This window comes from Bos mutus, chromosome 6, assembly GCF_027580195.1.
Source record: "Bos mutus isolate GX-2022 chromosome 6, NWIPB_WYAK_1.1, whole genome shotgun sequence".
NCBI lineage: Eukaryota > Metazoa > Chordata > Mammalia > Artiodactyla > Bovidae > Bos > Bos mutus.
Genome location: NC_091622.1, coordinates 70,381,235 through 70,397,870, shown reverse-complemented (window position 1 = coordinate 70,397,870; position 16,636 = coordinate 70,381,235).

Here is a 16,636-nt window from a genome sequence, read left to right as displayed (position 1 = left end):
AGATGTGATACTAACTACCCTGACCCTTCAGGGTAGATCTGTCATTGTTAAGCCCAAGTGTATACATCCCGACTGCCCAGAGGAGCAAGATCTGTGTGGCAAAGCACCCAACAGTGAAGAAGTGCTGAACTTTGAAACAGATGCCCATCGTGTCCTTGAGGCATGACTTTGTCCATGAACCTGAGTATGAAATAGAGCCATGGGTTTGTAGAAGTAGAATACAAGCCACAGGTTTGTAGAATAACACTGTAGAAGCTAGCTATCTAGGGCAGGACATTTGTTCACACTAGAAAGTAAGTCTCAAGAGGTCAGGGACTCTTTTACACTCTGTGATATCTTCAGTGACCAGTACTTGATGCACAGTAGGGGCTTTGTAAGCCCCTACTTGCTAACACCCTATTTGTTGAATGAACAACAAGAAGAGACGACAGTCAACAATGCCACTTACCGAATGCTCTGTTTTCCAGACACTTCACAAACATTATTTCCTTTAGTCCTATGACAATCTTAAGAGACAGATTTTTGTTCATTTGCTTGCTTTTAACTGTTCAGTGAAGTTAAATAATTCATCCATTGGTTGTTGCTTTTTATTAAGTGGCAAAACCTGGATTCATTCATTCAATTCATACTTATTGAATGTCGGACACTATTCTAGGTATTTAAGCCACATCAGTGAACAAAACAGAAAAGATTCCTTACTTTTATAAATTCAAAGGAGAGGGGCATACAGTAAATAACATAATAAATAAATAAATTATCTAATATGTTTGTTTTTGTTGTTTAGTCGTTCAGTTGTATCGGATTCTTGCAATGCCATGGTAGCCTACCAGACTCCTCTGTCCATGGGATTTCCCAGGCAGGAATACTGGAGTGAGTTGCCATTTCCTTCTCCAGGGGATCTTCCCAACTCAGAGATCAAACCCATATCTCCTGTGTCTCCTGCGTTGCAGGGGGATTCTTTACCACTGAGCCACAAGGGGAGCCTGTATCTAATGTGTTAGGGGATGTTAAATGCTCTGGAAAAAAATAAATACAATGATCAGGTGTTGTTATAGAGGTACTTTGTAGATATTGTTAATATCCATAACCAACTGACTTTAAATAAAGGTGATCACACTTAATAACACAGTGAAAGTGAGAGTCACTCAGTCATGTCCAACTCTTTGCGACTCCATGAACTATACAGTCCATGGAATTCTCCAGGCCAGAATACTAGAATGGGTGGACTGTCCCTTCTCTGGGGGATCTTTCTGACTTAGGGATTGAATCCAGTCTCCTGCACTGCAGGTGGATTCATTACCAGCTGAGCCATAGGGGAAGCCCTGATAACACAGTGGGCCTCACCTAATCAGTCGAAGGCCTTAAGAGCAAAAACTGAGGTTTCCAGAGACGAAAAAATTTGGCCTCAAGACTGTAGCTTTACCTCCTACAAGAGTTTCCAGCCTGCTTGCCTACCCAACAAATTTTGGACTCAAGACAAGATAGCAACATGAGCTCCTGCTTGGATTTCCAGTCCATTGGCCACATGAATTTTGGATATGCCAGCTCCTTAAAATAAAAGGAGGACCATGACTGATAGAGACTTTGGTACTGAAAGCAGGATGCTGCTATAATAAATGCCTCAAAATGTGGAAATGTTTTGAAATTGGATAGCAGTAGCAGCTGGAAGAATTTTAAGGTATGTGATAGAAATTATCTTGAGAAGATTGTTGGTAGAAGTAGACATTAAATCAGTTTTGATGAAGACTCGGAAAGAAGTGAGCAAATCTGTAGAGAAAGCTCTTGTCTTAGAGAATACATATATTGTCAGGAATAGAATGTCACTACAGACATGAATGTTAAAGGTGTTTCTGGTGAGATCTCAATGGAAATGAGGGTTATGTTATTGAATATTGGAGGAAAAATGTCCCTTGCTATAAAGTGGCAGAAAACTTGGCTTAATTGTAGATACCCCAAGGGACTTTGGGTCAGCATATTATTTTAATGTAAAATAGATTGCCTGCAACCCCAGGTCTGTGGGATTTGTGTAACTGATGCTTTTGTCCCCATAATTAATAATTCATGAACAGAGTAGAGACAGGAGGTAAAGTGGGGTAGTGGTTAAACACTGTGATGGTTAATTTTATGTGTCAACTTGGCTGGGTCACAGGTTGCCCAAATATTTGGTCAAACGTTATTCTGGGTGTGTCTGTGAGGATGTTTTTGGATAAGATTAATGTTTGAATTGGTAGACTGAGTAAAACAGATTGCTCTCCCTAAGGTGAGTGGGCCTCATTCAATCAGCTGAAAGCCTGCATAGAACAGAAAAGCTGACTCTTCCGTGAGTAAGAGAGAGTTCTTGTCTGCCTGTCTTTGGATGGAACATCAGCTTTTTTCCTGCCTTTGGACTCAAACTGAAGCACTGGCTCTTCCAGGGTCTCAAGCCTGCCAGCCTTTGAATGGAACTACACCATTGGCTCTCTTGGTTCTCAGACTCAAACTGGAATTAAACATGGTTCTTCTAGGTCTTCAGCCTTTGACTCCCTGCAGACCTGGGGACTTGCCTACCTGCATAATTGAGTGAGTCATTTTCTAATAATAAATCTCCTTAAGACACATACACACACGCACACACACACACACACACAAACACACACACATGCACACCTCCTATTTGGTTCTGTTTCTCTGGAGAACTCTGACTGGTACAAGCATGTTTACTTAATGGTTAAGCTTGAGTCCACACCCCAGCTTCATCACTTATTTACCCAAGGAGACTTGGACTAGGTATTAACCTCTCTAAACTTCAGTTTCCTCAACCATAAAGTAAGGCCACTGACAGAATCTCAGTGACAAGTATGTGAAGTGACTGCAAGACAATCCTTGTAAAACATTATACCTGACCTTAATCATGTGCTCTATAAGTATTTAAAATTTTTACTAGGGTTAATAAGGTATGTCAGGAAGAGTTTTGGAGATGTAAAATTCAATACTGTGTCTTTCATTATTCAGCTGTGTCACCTTGAGTACATTGTTTGTCTGGGCCTCTGTTTTCCCTTCTGTAAAAATGTCAATAAACCGGAACAGGGCTCATTAAAGTGTGGCCCACTGCGTACTGACCATCCATGAACCTGTTGTCGGTCAATGTTGTGGAATCCAGAGAAACAGTGAGTGTGCATCATTTAGAGACTTTCATAGCAATTTGACCGAGTAATTCCATGTCTTTAGAATCTAATAATAAAAGTTTGGGTTTGTATTTTATATTTATATGTCTCTGCCTTTTTATTTCATTATTCTTATAATTTAATTTCATTGCATTTTCAAATGCATCAATCCACAACAGATTAAAGGGGGAAAAAAAACACCACACTCTAGTTCTTCAGCACAGATAGTTTGAGAACTCTTTTAGATCAGTGCTTCTTCAATTTCAATGTACACGGAGGTTACCTGCTGCTCCTGCTGCTGCTGCTAAGTCGCTTCAGTAGTGTCCGACTCTGTGCGACCCCATAGACAGCAGCCCACCAGGCTCCCCCGTCCCTGGGATTCTCCAGGCAAGAACACTGGAGTGGGTTGCCATTTCCTTCTCCAGGGATTACCTGAGAACCTGTTGAATGTGCAGGTTGGATCCAGCAGGTCTGGGAGGTGGGGATGGAGATTCTGCATTTCTGACAAGCTCCTGGGAGATGCTGATTTGCTAGTCCATAGGTCACTCTGAGTGGCAAGCTCTAGATAACTCCTATTACCACAGACTGATTAATTAATGCCCTACTTTTTTACAAAATGGAATTACAGAAACATGAGAAAATTAAGGTGACCTCTGAGGTCTTCTAAACCTGTTATTTCTTTGGGACTTTTACGTATCTTGTTAAGTTTTTTAAAGGGTTTTAATATGGTAATTCAAGGATGGTCAACATGCTGTTTTCTGTTTTTATCTAGAAACGTCAAGGTTAAGATAATACTACCTGGATCACTAAGTCTTCTGCACTGGAATTATAGGAATACGTTTTTATATAGTTTGATTTGGGCCAGCGATGTTTTAGAGAGACAAACTGTTCAGAGCAGGTAAGCCATCACTCCAATCAGGGCATCTGTCTTTTGGAAGGCGGGGGTCTCGCATAGCCATCAAAGGGGCCTCTTTGCTAAACTCTCAACACAGCTAGCGGATGCCCTTAAAGAGGAGACTATAAGGACCCAGAGGTAAGTGTAGATGAAAGGTGGCCAATGAAGTACCTTAAATGTCTATATGTGGGAGCTGGAGAGGAAGGGGGTGGTCAGTCTCTTCTGCAAATTTTAATTATGGATTTGCAATTAAAAAGGATGTGAACTAGTCTGCTAACATGAAAGAGCAGGAAGAGGGGAGACAGTGGTACTGGAGCCTGAGACATGGAAGAGAGGGGACTGACAGGAGCTACATCCACAGTACCGGGGCCACTGCTACCAGAATCAGAGCAGGCAGGGGAGGGCGAGCGAGAGAAGACACACCCCTGGCCTCTCTTCTGCCTTCCAGTCTCTGTACTGGTGCCTCCTATTGGCCAAACCAAGCTGCAGCCAGACGTGACTCTGAGTTTAGGCATTTGCAGACCTTAGCCTCCAGGAGCACAGAGGAAGACGGGGAATGTGGACAATGGATACAGAGAGGCACAGGGAGAATAAACAGCACAGACCCCATGTTCTGTAACCTGACTGCAGAGATCTTGGGCTTCTCACAAAATTTCCCACCCGTGTGAACATTGGAAACCACATTTATGCACTACGCTGAGCTGGGACCAAATGATACAGGGCATATTGTGTGACAGAGGAGTCATTAGACTTGAGTTGGTTGAATTCAAGGTACCTTTCTAGTTGGAATGGCTTTAAGTGATGTCACAAGGAGATGGTTGGGTGAAGACATGGGAGCTTTAATTATTACCTCAAACTGAGTGTGCCCCCAACTGGTCTCATTCCTCCTCACCAGCCCCAATTCATTCTTCCTTCTGTATTCAGGGTCTCAAGGGGATGTGGGGAGTCACTTTTTAGATGTCAAAATAACTAGGAAATGCTACTGGAGCTTAGGGGATTGGGCCAAAGATGTTAACAATTTTAAATGCACAAGGGAATCCCACACATAAAGAATCTTCCTGTCCAAGATGCCACTAGCACCTCTATTAAGAAACACTATATGATATATGGCAGAAACCATCACAATACTGTAAAGTAATTATCCTCCAATTTAAAAAAAAAAAGAAAAGAAATGCTATACGAATGTCATCATTGGATATTCAATTGCCTGAGAAAGAAACCTGAAAGTCTTCCAAGATCCCTTATCCTCTCTTCTGCCCTCACCCAGCTAAATTGCCACTAAGTTTTATTAATTATACCTCCTAAAGACTTCTCAAATAGGCATCCTTCTCTTCATTCCCTCTGTCCTATATTGGCCCCCACAGTCTTCCTCTTAGGCTGCCAGCTGCTTCTGCACAGAAGATGCCACTAAATGGATTTTAACTCCCTCAACTGTTTTCTCTTCCTTAGTCAGAGTGAGCACTTTAAAATGCATGTCTGATCAGGCTCAGTTCAGTTCAGTTCAGTCGCTCAGTTGTGTCCGACTCTTTGCGACCCCATGAATCACAGCACGCCAGGCCTCCCTGTCCATCACCAACTCCCGGAGTTCACTCAGACTCACGTCCATCGAGTCGGTGATGCCATTCAGCCATCTCATCCTCTGTCATCCCCTTCTCCTCCTGCCCCCAATCCTTCCCAGCATCAGAGTCTTTTCCAGTGAGTCAACTCTTCGCCTGAGGTGGCCAAAGTACTGGAGTTTCAGCTTTAGCTTCAGTCCTTCCAAAGAAATCCCAGGGCTGATCTCCTTTAGAATGGACTGCTTGGATCTCCTTGCAGTCCAAGGGACTCTCAAGAGTCTTCTCCAACACCACAGTTCAAAAGCATCAATTCTTCGGCACTCAGCCTTCTTCACAGTCCAACTCTCACATCCATACATGACCACTGGAAAAACCATAGCCTTGACTAGATGGACCTTTGTTGGCAAAGTAATGTCTCTGCTTTTGAATATGCTACTCCTGTTTTTAAACCCTCATTTGCTCCCCGCCATCTTCTGGGTGAAAATCAAACACAGATCACCTTGCCTCACCTTCTGGCCTCATCGTCTACCATTCTGCCATGACAACATTTGTTCCAGCTTTTTTGAACCATCATTGATAACTTCTGACCATTTCGTATTTTAATGGATTTTATTGAAGTATAGTTGATTTACAGTGTTGTCTTAGTTCCTGGTGTACAGCAAAGTGATTCAGTTATACATACACATAGCAGTTTGCATCTGCTAATCTCAAACTCCCAATCCATTCCTCCTCCAGCCCTCCCTTTTGGTAACCACAAATCAGTTCTCTACATCTGTGAGTCTGTTCCTGTTTTGTGAATAAGTTCATGTATTTCATATTTTAGCAATATCATATGGTATTTTTCTTTCTCTTTCTTATTTACTTCACTTAGTATGATCATCTGTAGGTTCATCCATGTTCTGGCAAATGGCATTATTTCATTCTTTTTAAGGGCTGAGTAATATTCCAATGCATATACATACCACCTCTTCTGTCATATCCATTCATCTGTTAGCAGACATCTAGGTTGCTTCCATGTTTTGACTATTGTAAATAGTGCTGCTGTGAACATTAAGGTACATGTATCTTTTCAAATAATAGTTCTGTCTGGATACTGCCCAGGAGTGGTATTGCTGGATCAAATAGTAATTATATTTATAGTTTTTGAGGAATCTGCATACCAGTTTTCCATACTGGCTGCACCAATTTATATTCCCATCAACAGTGGAGGAGGATTCCCTTTTCTCTATACCCTCTCCAGCATTTGTTATTTGTCAATTTTTAAATGACTGCCATTCTGACTGGTGTGAGGTGATATCTCATCATTTTGATTTGCATTTCTCTAATAAATAGTTATGCTGGGCATATTTTTATGTGCCTGTTGGCCATCTGTGTGCCTCTGACTGTTTTTGAATTTGTATATTCTGTTCTCTATGCCAGAAGTATGCCTCTTTCCCTTCCTTGAATGGTTGATTCATAATTCTGGACCTAGCCAAAGTGCAATTTCCTCTGGGAAGACTTCCTTGGCTGCCGATCCCACAAACAGCTGGACTGGCCCTTCATTACACCTCCATGCCACTGGAATCACATAATTCCATCACATCATGCCAATACTGCTATGCTTCATGCCCTCCATCCCCTATAGACTGCTTGCATGTGGGCATAATGCATTTCATTTCTTTATCTTTGTGTCCTGCACAATCCTTGATCCACAGTCACTCGATCAACGCTTCTTGCATCTGCAGAAACTAGCCAAGGCCACATGGCCCACACGTGACCAAACTGGTCTCCATCAGACCTTCAGCCTCCAGCACACTCCCCTCTCACTCATGGAACTTAGGAAGTAGGACGTCAGTTACTGGGCTGATGCATTAATTCTGCAATAATGGAATATTTGTGAAACTGGGAAAATAGAGAGTAGAGTTCACTGAGCTTTCAAAAAGGTCTATTGAGCACTTACTGTGTCCAGGAACAGAGAAAAGAAATACTTTGATGGAAGGTGCAAGAGATCGAAAGGTTGGATTTTTCACAGCTGTGGCAGATGGAATATCACCAGGGAATCCTAGAGTCAAATGGGGGCCACTTTAAGACCAGACGCTCAGTTGGGAAGTGGCCTGACCTCAGGAATTTAGTAAGTTGAGTAAGGTTAGACTGTTAGCCACCACCAGAAATAGCCCCAGGAACTCCTGCACAGCCAGCGTACCATTCTCCTTCTTCTGTCACTCTGTAGGGAACGGAGACAAGCTGCCAAAGGAAAAATGTCTAGAAGACAGAGCCAAGTTTCCTCCCACCTCGGTCATCTGCCAGAAAAAAAAAGCTGGCGTTCCAGGAGGAAATCTTGTATTAGAACTCATTGTTTATCAACAGGACCACCTGGCACATCTTCAGCTACTGGTTTCTGTTAAAAGTGGGAAACGGAGCAAAATAAATAGCAGCTTGTCATTTCAAACACCTGAATGGGAAGGGAGGGGAGAGGGGGGGAAGTCAGCAAGATAGGGGCCCAGAGGTCATCAAAAAAACCAAGACCCAGAGTCTTGATAGCCCCTGAGTTGTGGAAACTGCATCCTCCAGTCCATGGCCCTGTGGGACTCCTTCAAGGGGAAACAGGCAGGAAGCAGGAGCCCAGAAGCCAAGATTCAGGGAATACTCTGATCTGCAAACACCAGGAGGCCTTCCTGCCTCTGCCTGGATGGCCACAAGTGACCTTAGCGTCTTAAAAAGCCATCTCAGGGTTTTGACAGGTGCCAGAAAAGAGTAGGATAATGACAATCCAGTTAGAGCATGAAGCCAAGTCCTGGTAATGAACTGGACTTGGAGATACAGAGGGATGTTTTGGAGACAGCGACCAACATGTGGAAATATACAAATCAAGAGTTAATGAGAGCCAGCCAGATCCGCAAAATCTACCCCTGTTTTAACATGCATTTTGATTTCCTCACTCAAGTTTTACTAGGACAATGGGACACACAATAAAATGGATTTCAGTGGGCAAAATAAACTTTTAGTTACTGAATATGTTGCTTTTGGAAAGTTTGTGTTTATAGGATTTTTTTTCTAAAAAAATAATGATCTCAGGTCAGTTTGGTTACTCAAATCTGGACAAAGAGCAAGGTATTTCAACTTTTGTGCAAGATAATGTTAGGGAAAATAGTGCTCTTTACTAAAACTTTAAAGTCATTAACGTTAAAAATCTTTCAAAATTAATTTATGCCTTCTCATTTGTTCTGGAAGATCCAGAGATTGGAACTCACATCTGATGCTGGGGTTTAGCTTAGCCTAGGCATTGGAATCCACTACTACAGGCTTCTCTCTGTGCTTCCCTCTCAAAATAGGTTCAACTCCCAAGAGTCCTAAGCTGATCACCGTAAAGCCTTTTCTTAGGGTCTGAGAAAAGAAAACACTCTTAATAGAAAATTAAAAGAGGGAGGTTAGTTATTAGTTAAATGAGTGCTGAGCTGTATCTTTAAACGTCGTGGGGGGAAATGAGGGCCCAGCACTGTCGGACAGGATTTCACGGTGGTGTCAGTAAGTAGCAAGAAAACACATAGAGTCTTAAGCATTCTTAAGCAGAAGCTCAATTAAAAAGACAACCTTTGGAACAGGCTATGTGGAAGGCCAAGAGATTTGGATTCTGCCAGTGCAGGAAGGAAGGGATTCCAAAGATAAAGGGCATCCATCGCAAACATCTTGTTACCAAGTCCCAGGAGCTCTCCATCAGGAAATGAATAGCCATGTGCTGCTTCACAGAGACAGAGAGAGAGGAGAGAGAAGGAATGTCTGTAAGATAACCACTAGCATGAGCCTCTAGAATCCAGGTGTTTTGGTTTCCAAAATCTTCAGGGAAAGTCTATGTCCCTCAGATGCTAAATGCATTAAAAGGCTGAGAACCTAACGTTTCCACTGCCCTTTGTATTACAATCCTTTCCTCCACCTTTCTATTTAAAACTAAACTTGGTTTCATTCTTTGGTCCAGACTCTGCCATGGTGACCGTTCCTGATGTGCAAGTAAGAAAATTTAATTGCTGGGGAAATGCAGATTTTAGGTTAAAAGTCATGGAGTTGACTGTTTCTTGGCATTAATGACTCTATTTGAGCAGGGTTGGTAATATGGGTTGAGGAATGCCTGGTGGTTAGTATGACTAAATTCTGGCTCTCACATGTGACCTTCACCCTGATGTCAGACAGGGAGTCAGACTGACTCATGTGTCTAGATCTGTGTTAAGAGCAGCTGGGTGTCGTACTGGGGAGGTGAAAGTGTGGATAGTGGAATGACACTGTTTACTCAGACCACATAATGAGACTGCAGCAATGGTGATGGTGAAGGCTTCATTTGAAAACAGGAGGTTTATGTCTGAGACAAAGCACAGTGCGAATAGAGCTACAAGTCTCTCCTGTACAGCCTGCCGGATACAGGTGCCTGCTCTGGGGTCTGCCTCCTGGGTTTGAATCCCATGTATTAGCTGTGTGGCCCTGGCAAGTTACTTGGCCATTTTTGTCTTGGTTCTTAACAACTGCAAAGTGGAAAGAAATTAGAGTCTACCTTTTAGGGTTAATTTAGGATTAAGTGAGTTCAAGCATGCAAGTGAGTATTGTTCATACTCAGCGTGAAGGTCGTCAACAGATAGCCAGAGCTTTACCATAAACACCTAACATTACACATTCCCTAGGCTGAATCATCACACCTGCTTCTAAGGTAGCTGTTGTGCCACTTTCCAGCTTGACCTTTCTGTGTTAGACTTGTTCTTCTGTAAAATTTGATAGGATTGTTATGAGGGTTAAATGAGTTAATATTTGTGAAATGCTTAGAACAGTATGCACTGAACACATTAAATAAACAAGACTGTGCTTGAAACATCTAAGAGTTGAATATGTGTTAGCTATAACTTTAAACATGTTCACCTTCAAGGAGAACTTGATTCTGTTCTGAGCTCTTAACTAGAATAAGAACTCGTGAAGTCAGCTAGGGAGCAACAGCGAGAGAAAGTGCCCATGAGTGCATGCTGGAGAGAGGGTGCAGAGAATGAGAAAATATCTCTTTGAAGATTATCCACTACTCTACATAATAATCCCCTTCTCAGTGTGGTAGAAGAATAAAATTTAGGCCCAAGGCAATATCAATTAATATTACTTATAGCCATGTCTTCATCATGATTAAACAATTAATTTTTCTAGCACCATTGTAAAGAATCAGGGACTCATGGTGTAGAATTACTGGACTTTTGACTATGATGGTGGCGTTTCTGTAATGTTTCATCTTCTTTGATCCTTAAAATGTTTCCCTTTTTATTAGGTTTTAATGGAGTTCCTGCTGCTGATCAGGAAGCATTTAATGTGAAGTTGCCTCGGACAAAATTGAGTCACTGAAGCATATCTTCTGAAATACAAAGTTAATTTTTTAAAAGATGAAGAAACCCTTGGCCTAGACCAAAAGTAGAATGGCAGTAGACATTGCCCTCTTTTCTTTGACTTCACCCCAAGATGTGGAAGGCTGCGAGTCAGGGAAATGTAACCCAAAAGGAGAGGGAAGGTGGTGATAGTGTTCTATTGGTAAGCAGCCCAAGCCTTTCATTCCAGGATTCCATTGTTGGGTTTGGTCTTCTCACTTTATAATGCTCTAAAAGTGTGCCAGGTTCAATTTTCCCCCTCCTGGTGTGGTCAAACAGGTACGTCTCAAGGGCTTCCAGGCAGCCCTCATCAACCACAGCACTGGCGGCAGGAAGGTCCTGAAGCCTTGACTCTGCAGAGCACTGTGCTGTGATCCATTAGCAATGTATTTTCCAGGCAGAAATGATGATGGCAGATTTATGGGTACACATTTTATTTCGACTTTCCTGCCCTAATTCCTCTGTTTAATTGAGAGGCAGGATTGCAGAGATGTTCCAGCCAGGAGATCTGGGGTATATTTCTCAAACTCTCTGAGCCGAATCCTCATTTTTAAAAGGGAGAAAATGACAGTAACAACAATAACAAAATTAATTAATACATGCCAAGTCTGTTTCTAAGAGCTTTACATATATTAACTCAGTCCTCACAACTTATAAATTAAGGCTATCGTTGTCGCTTTTTGCAGATGAAATGAGACTCAGAATAATGGCCCCAGCTAGACTGGCATCAGCTCTCCCCTTCCAGGAATATGGCCTCTTTCGTGTGCACATGAAAGCACTCAGCACATGTTACCCCCTCTGCTTTTACTTCCGGGTTTTAGGGGCTTCTGGAAAGCACAGGAACCTATAAAGGAAACAAACAGGAAATGGGTTAGTGGATTCTGCCGCAGCTTTCAGTTGTCATATTTCATTTGATTCTCATGTCACTTTGAAAAGAGATATTAACACTTAGATGAAATCCACAGGCAAATCTCTTCAAGCCACATTTCCTGGCTATATAACCTCAGACGGTTTACAAAGCACTTATTTGTCATTATCATTGTTGATGCTCACAACTGTATTATAGGCAGAGGTCTTGGTTTTTACTGGGGAACTTTGTCTTTTTGTTTTTAAGAATTCATTCATTTATTTATTTAGGAAATACATATCTTAATTCAAATAATTCTCTTATGAAACATGTTACTAGTCATCTTGGAGTCCCAGACTCATAGATGGACTCATTATTAACAGGCAGCATTTGGGATCCAACCAGTGTCTAGTGCTTGTAGCCCGGGACTGTCTTTGTGACCAAACCATGTATTTTAATGAGACAAAAGAAAACACTTGCTTCATGACCAACCTTCATGAAATGGTCTTGGTCATTGTCACTTGATAAATGGGAGTTACAAACTGATTATCTTCCATGTGTGCCTCTTTATTCACATGGGGACCTTCGTCTCATTAGGGACCTTTGCATTTTACTAGAAGATGGCACAGCCAACATGAGGACTCTTTCTACCATTCTATACATTTGATTCTTCAAGCTCGGTGGTTCTCAAAGAGTATCTGTGCTGGATCACAGCATTAGCAGCACTTGGGAACTTGCTAGATATGAACATTCTTCTGCCCCTCCCAGGCCTACTGAATCAGAAATTCTGGGGAGGGAATCCAGGAGCCCGTGTTGTGAGCCCTCCACACAATTCTGACACACATGCAAGTTTGAGGACCACTGTACTATTTGAACCTCTAATAAGAAGAAAAGTGGCAAGGCGTTGAGAAAAATGTCTGCTGTGAAAGGTTTGACAGATGTATATGCACAAGATAGAGCAGATTTGTTCAGTGCTATTTTAAAGACTTTTCAAAAACTTAAGAAATAACATTCTAAGAAAAAGCCCCTCTAATTGACTGTTTGGGGAGACATTTTTGACCACTAAAGTCAAGCAGAGACACCATCCATGTCCACTTAGTGGACAAGAAAAATTCTTATATTGGGTTGATAACGTTGGAGTTTTAGGAGGCCATTGAATAAATTTTCCCTCCTGAGTTTGGAACCAATTGACAAAATGAAAGAGAGGTTAGAGAACAGTCTTATGGACTCTATGGGAGAGGGAGAGGGTGGGAAGATTTGGGAGAATGGCATTGAAACATGTAAAATATCATGTATGAAATGAGATGCCAGTCCAGGTTCGATGCACGATACTGGACGCTTGGGGCTAGTGCACTGGGACGAACCAGAAGGATGGTATGAGGAGGGAGGAGGGAGGAGGGTTCAGGATGGGGAACACATGTATACCTGTGGAGGATTCATTTTGATATTTGGCAAAACTAATACAATTATGTAAAGTTTAAAAAAAAAAAAAAAAAGAGCAGATCAGGAACTGCCCTAGCAGTCCAGTGGTTAAGACTCCATGCTATCACTGCAGAAGGCATGGTTCAATCCCCGGTGGCAGAACTGGGATCCCACATGCCACATGGTGGGGCCAAAAATGAAAAAAAGAGAGGAGATCAAACTTCATTATTAGTAAAGATTGGGGTGGAGAATATTATGTGTTCTGGATTTTTTTCCCCTCTGATAAGCCACCCTAAATCATAAAATGATTATGCCTTAAAATGATACCAATCATTTATTTGCTTACAAATAAACGGGAACTTGCTAGTCTCATGGAGGTGAGTGTCACATGGTCCCTCACATGGTTGTGGTCAAATGGTGGTGGGGAGCAGAAACATTCACTGCCATGTCTAGCACCTGGGCTGGAAAGCCTCCAACAGCTGTGGCTAGAGCACTGTCTCTCCCTCCCGTGGCATATGCTCTCTCCATATGGTGACCTCGGGGCTCCTGAACTTCTTTTGCGGTGACTAAAGAGTCCCAAAATGATTGTTCCAAGAGAAACTAACAGAAGCCATGCAGCATTTTTTCTTTAAACACCCTCAGAAGTCAGGCTTCACCACATTTGTCTTATTCTATTGATTAAGCAAAGTCCTTAGCTAGGTTCAAAAGGGAAGTGCATAGAGACTCTACCTCCAGATGGGAAAAATGCCAAAGAATTTGCAGATATGTTTTAAAACCACCACAGTGTGCACCACGTGGATCTCTAACACCTTTCCCCTCCATTCTAAGTTGTGTTCTGATCCCTTGCAGGAACAAAGACTGCCACAAGGAGCTTCCAAAATGCCTCTCTGGAGGCAGACCCAGCTGCACTGGAGAGCACGCTCAGTTTCATTTTTAAATTCACCAGTCAGTTAAGTTGCTGCTGTATTGGGAACAGGGGTTTGGAGAGGCCAGGTGTGTTGCACTGGAAGAATATTTCCATAGGAATATATGAGGCCTGAAAACAGGGATTAATTACCCATTTAATAGGCAACTGGAGTGGATGGAATGCTTTTCATTTTTAAGCTTTTAAGTAGTTAAGAATTTTGATACCTAAATGTTGTTTGTTACAGAATAACTTAATATCACTGGCAATTCCCCAAAGGGAATCTGGACATTTTGTTTTAAATATATGTCCATTGTATTTATGCACTTGTGTATGTATGTCTCTATATATTTACTGAATTACTTATTTCCTCTTCCTTTCAGGCTGCCTTTCAAAAAAATTAAGTTTTACTGAGAGATAGGCTTCCCTGGTGGCTCAGACAGTAAAAACCTGCCTGCAATGCAGGAGACCTGGGTTCGATCCCTGGGTCAGGAAGATTACCTGGAGAAGACAATGGCAAACCATTCCAGTGTTTTTGCTTGGAGAATTCCATGGACAGAGGTGCCTGGTGGGCTACAAACCAAGGGGTCACAAAGAGTTAGACATGACTGAGTGAATTTGACTCACTGAGAGATAATTCACATGCCACACCTTCATGTCTTTTTAGGTTTGATTTGTATTTCCCTAATGGCTAATAATCAATCTGATTAAAGCGTCTGCCTGCAATGCGGGAGACCTGGGTTCGATCCCTGGGTCAGGAAGATTCCCCTGGGGAAGGAAATGGCAACCCACTCCAGTATCCTTGCCTGGAGAATCCCATGGACGGAGGAGCCTGGTGGGCTACAGTCCACGGGGTCGCAAAGAGTTGGACATGACTGAGCTACTTCACTTTCACTTTCATGACTAATAATCAATCTGATTTCGGTGTTGACCATCTGGTGATGTCCATGGGTATAGTCTTCTCTTGTGTTGTTGGAAGAGGGTGTTTGCTATGACCAGTGCGTTCTCTTGGCAAAACTCTATTAGCCTTTGCCCTGCTTCATTCCGTATTCCAAGGCCAAATTTGCCTGTTACCCCAGGTGTTTCTTGACTTCCTACATTTGCATTCCAGTCCCCTAGAAACACAAGCTGGAATCAAGATTGCTGGGAGAAATATCAATAACCTCATATATGCAGATGACACCACCCTTATGGCAGAAAGTGAAGAGGAACTAAAAAGCCTCTTGATGAAAGTGAAAGTGGAGAGTGAAAAAGTTGGCTTAAAGCTCAACATTCAGAAAACGAAGATCATGGCATCCGGTCCCATCACTTCATGGAAATAAATGCGGAAACAGTGGAAACAGTGGCTGACTTTATTTTCTGGGCTCCAAAAGCACTGCAGATGGTGATTGCAGCCATGAAACTAAAAGACGCTTACTCCTTGGAAGGAAAGTTATGACCAACCTAGATAGCATATTCAAAAGCAGAGACATTACTTTGCCAACAAAGGTCCATCTAGTCACGGCTATGGTTTTTCCAGTGGTCATGTATGGATGTGAGAGTTGGACTGTGAAGAAGGCTGAGCACCAAAGAACTGATGCTTTTGAACTGTGGTGTTGGAGAAGACTCTTGAGAGTCCCTTGGACTGCAAGGAGATCCAACCAGTCCATTCTGAAGGAGATCAGCCCTGGGATTTCTTTGGAAGGAATGATGCTAAAGCTGAAACCAGTACTTTGGCCACCTGATGTGAAGAGTTGGCTCATTGGAAAAGACTCTGATGCTGGGAGGGATTGGGGGCAGGAGGAGAAGGGGACGACAGAAGATGAGATGGCTGGATGGCATCACTGACTCGATGGAAGTGAGTCTGAGTGAACTCCGGGAGTTGGTGATGGACAGGGAGTCCTGGTGTGCTTCGATTCATGGGGTCGCAAAGAGTCGGACACGACTGAGCGACTGATCTGATCTGGTAATGAAAAGGACATCTTTTTTGGGTGTTAGTTCTAAAAGGTCTTGTAAGTCTTCATAGAACCATTCAACTTCAGCTTCTTCAGAGTTACTGGTTGGGGCATAGGCTTGGATTACCGTGATACTGAATGGTTTGCCTTGGAAACAAACAGAGATCATTCTGTCATTTTTTAGATTGCATCCAAGTACTGCATTTCAGACTCTTTTTTTGACCATGATGGCTACTCCATTTCTTCTAAGGGATTCCTGCCCACAGTAGTAGATAGATGGAGAAGCTGTAGAAGTAGTAGATAGATGGAGATAGTAGTAGATAGATGGAGAAGCTGTAGAAGTAGTAGATAGAAGTAGTAGAACATGGAGAAGCTCCATACAGTCAGCAAAAACAAGACTGGGAGCTGACTGTGGTTCAGATAATGAACTCCTTATTGCCAAGTTCAGACTTAAATTGAAGAAAGTAGGGAAAACCACTAGACCATTCAGGCATGACCTAAATCAAATCCCTTATGATTATACAGTGGAAGTGAGAAATAGATTTAAGAGACTAGATCTGATAGATAGAGTG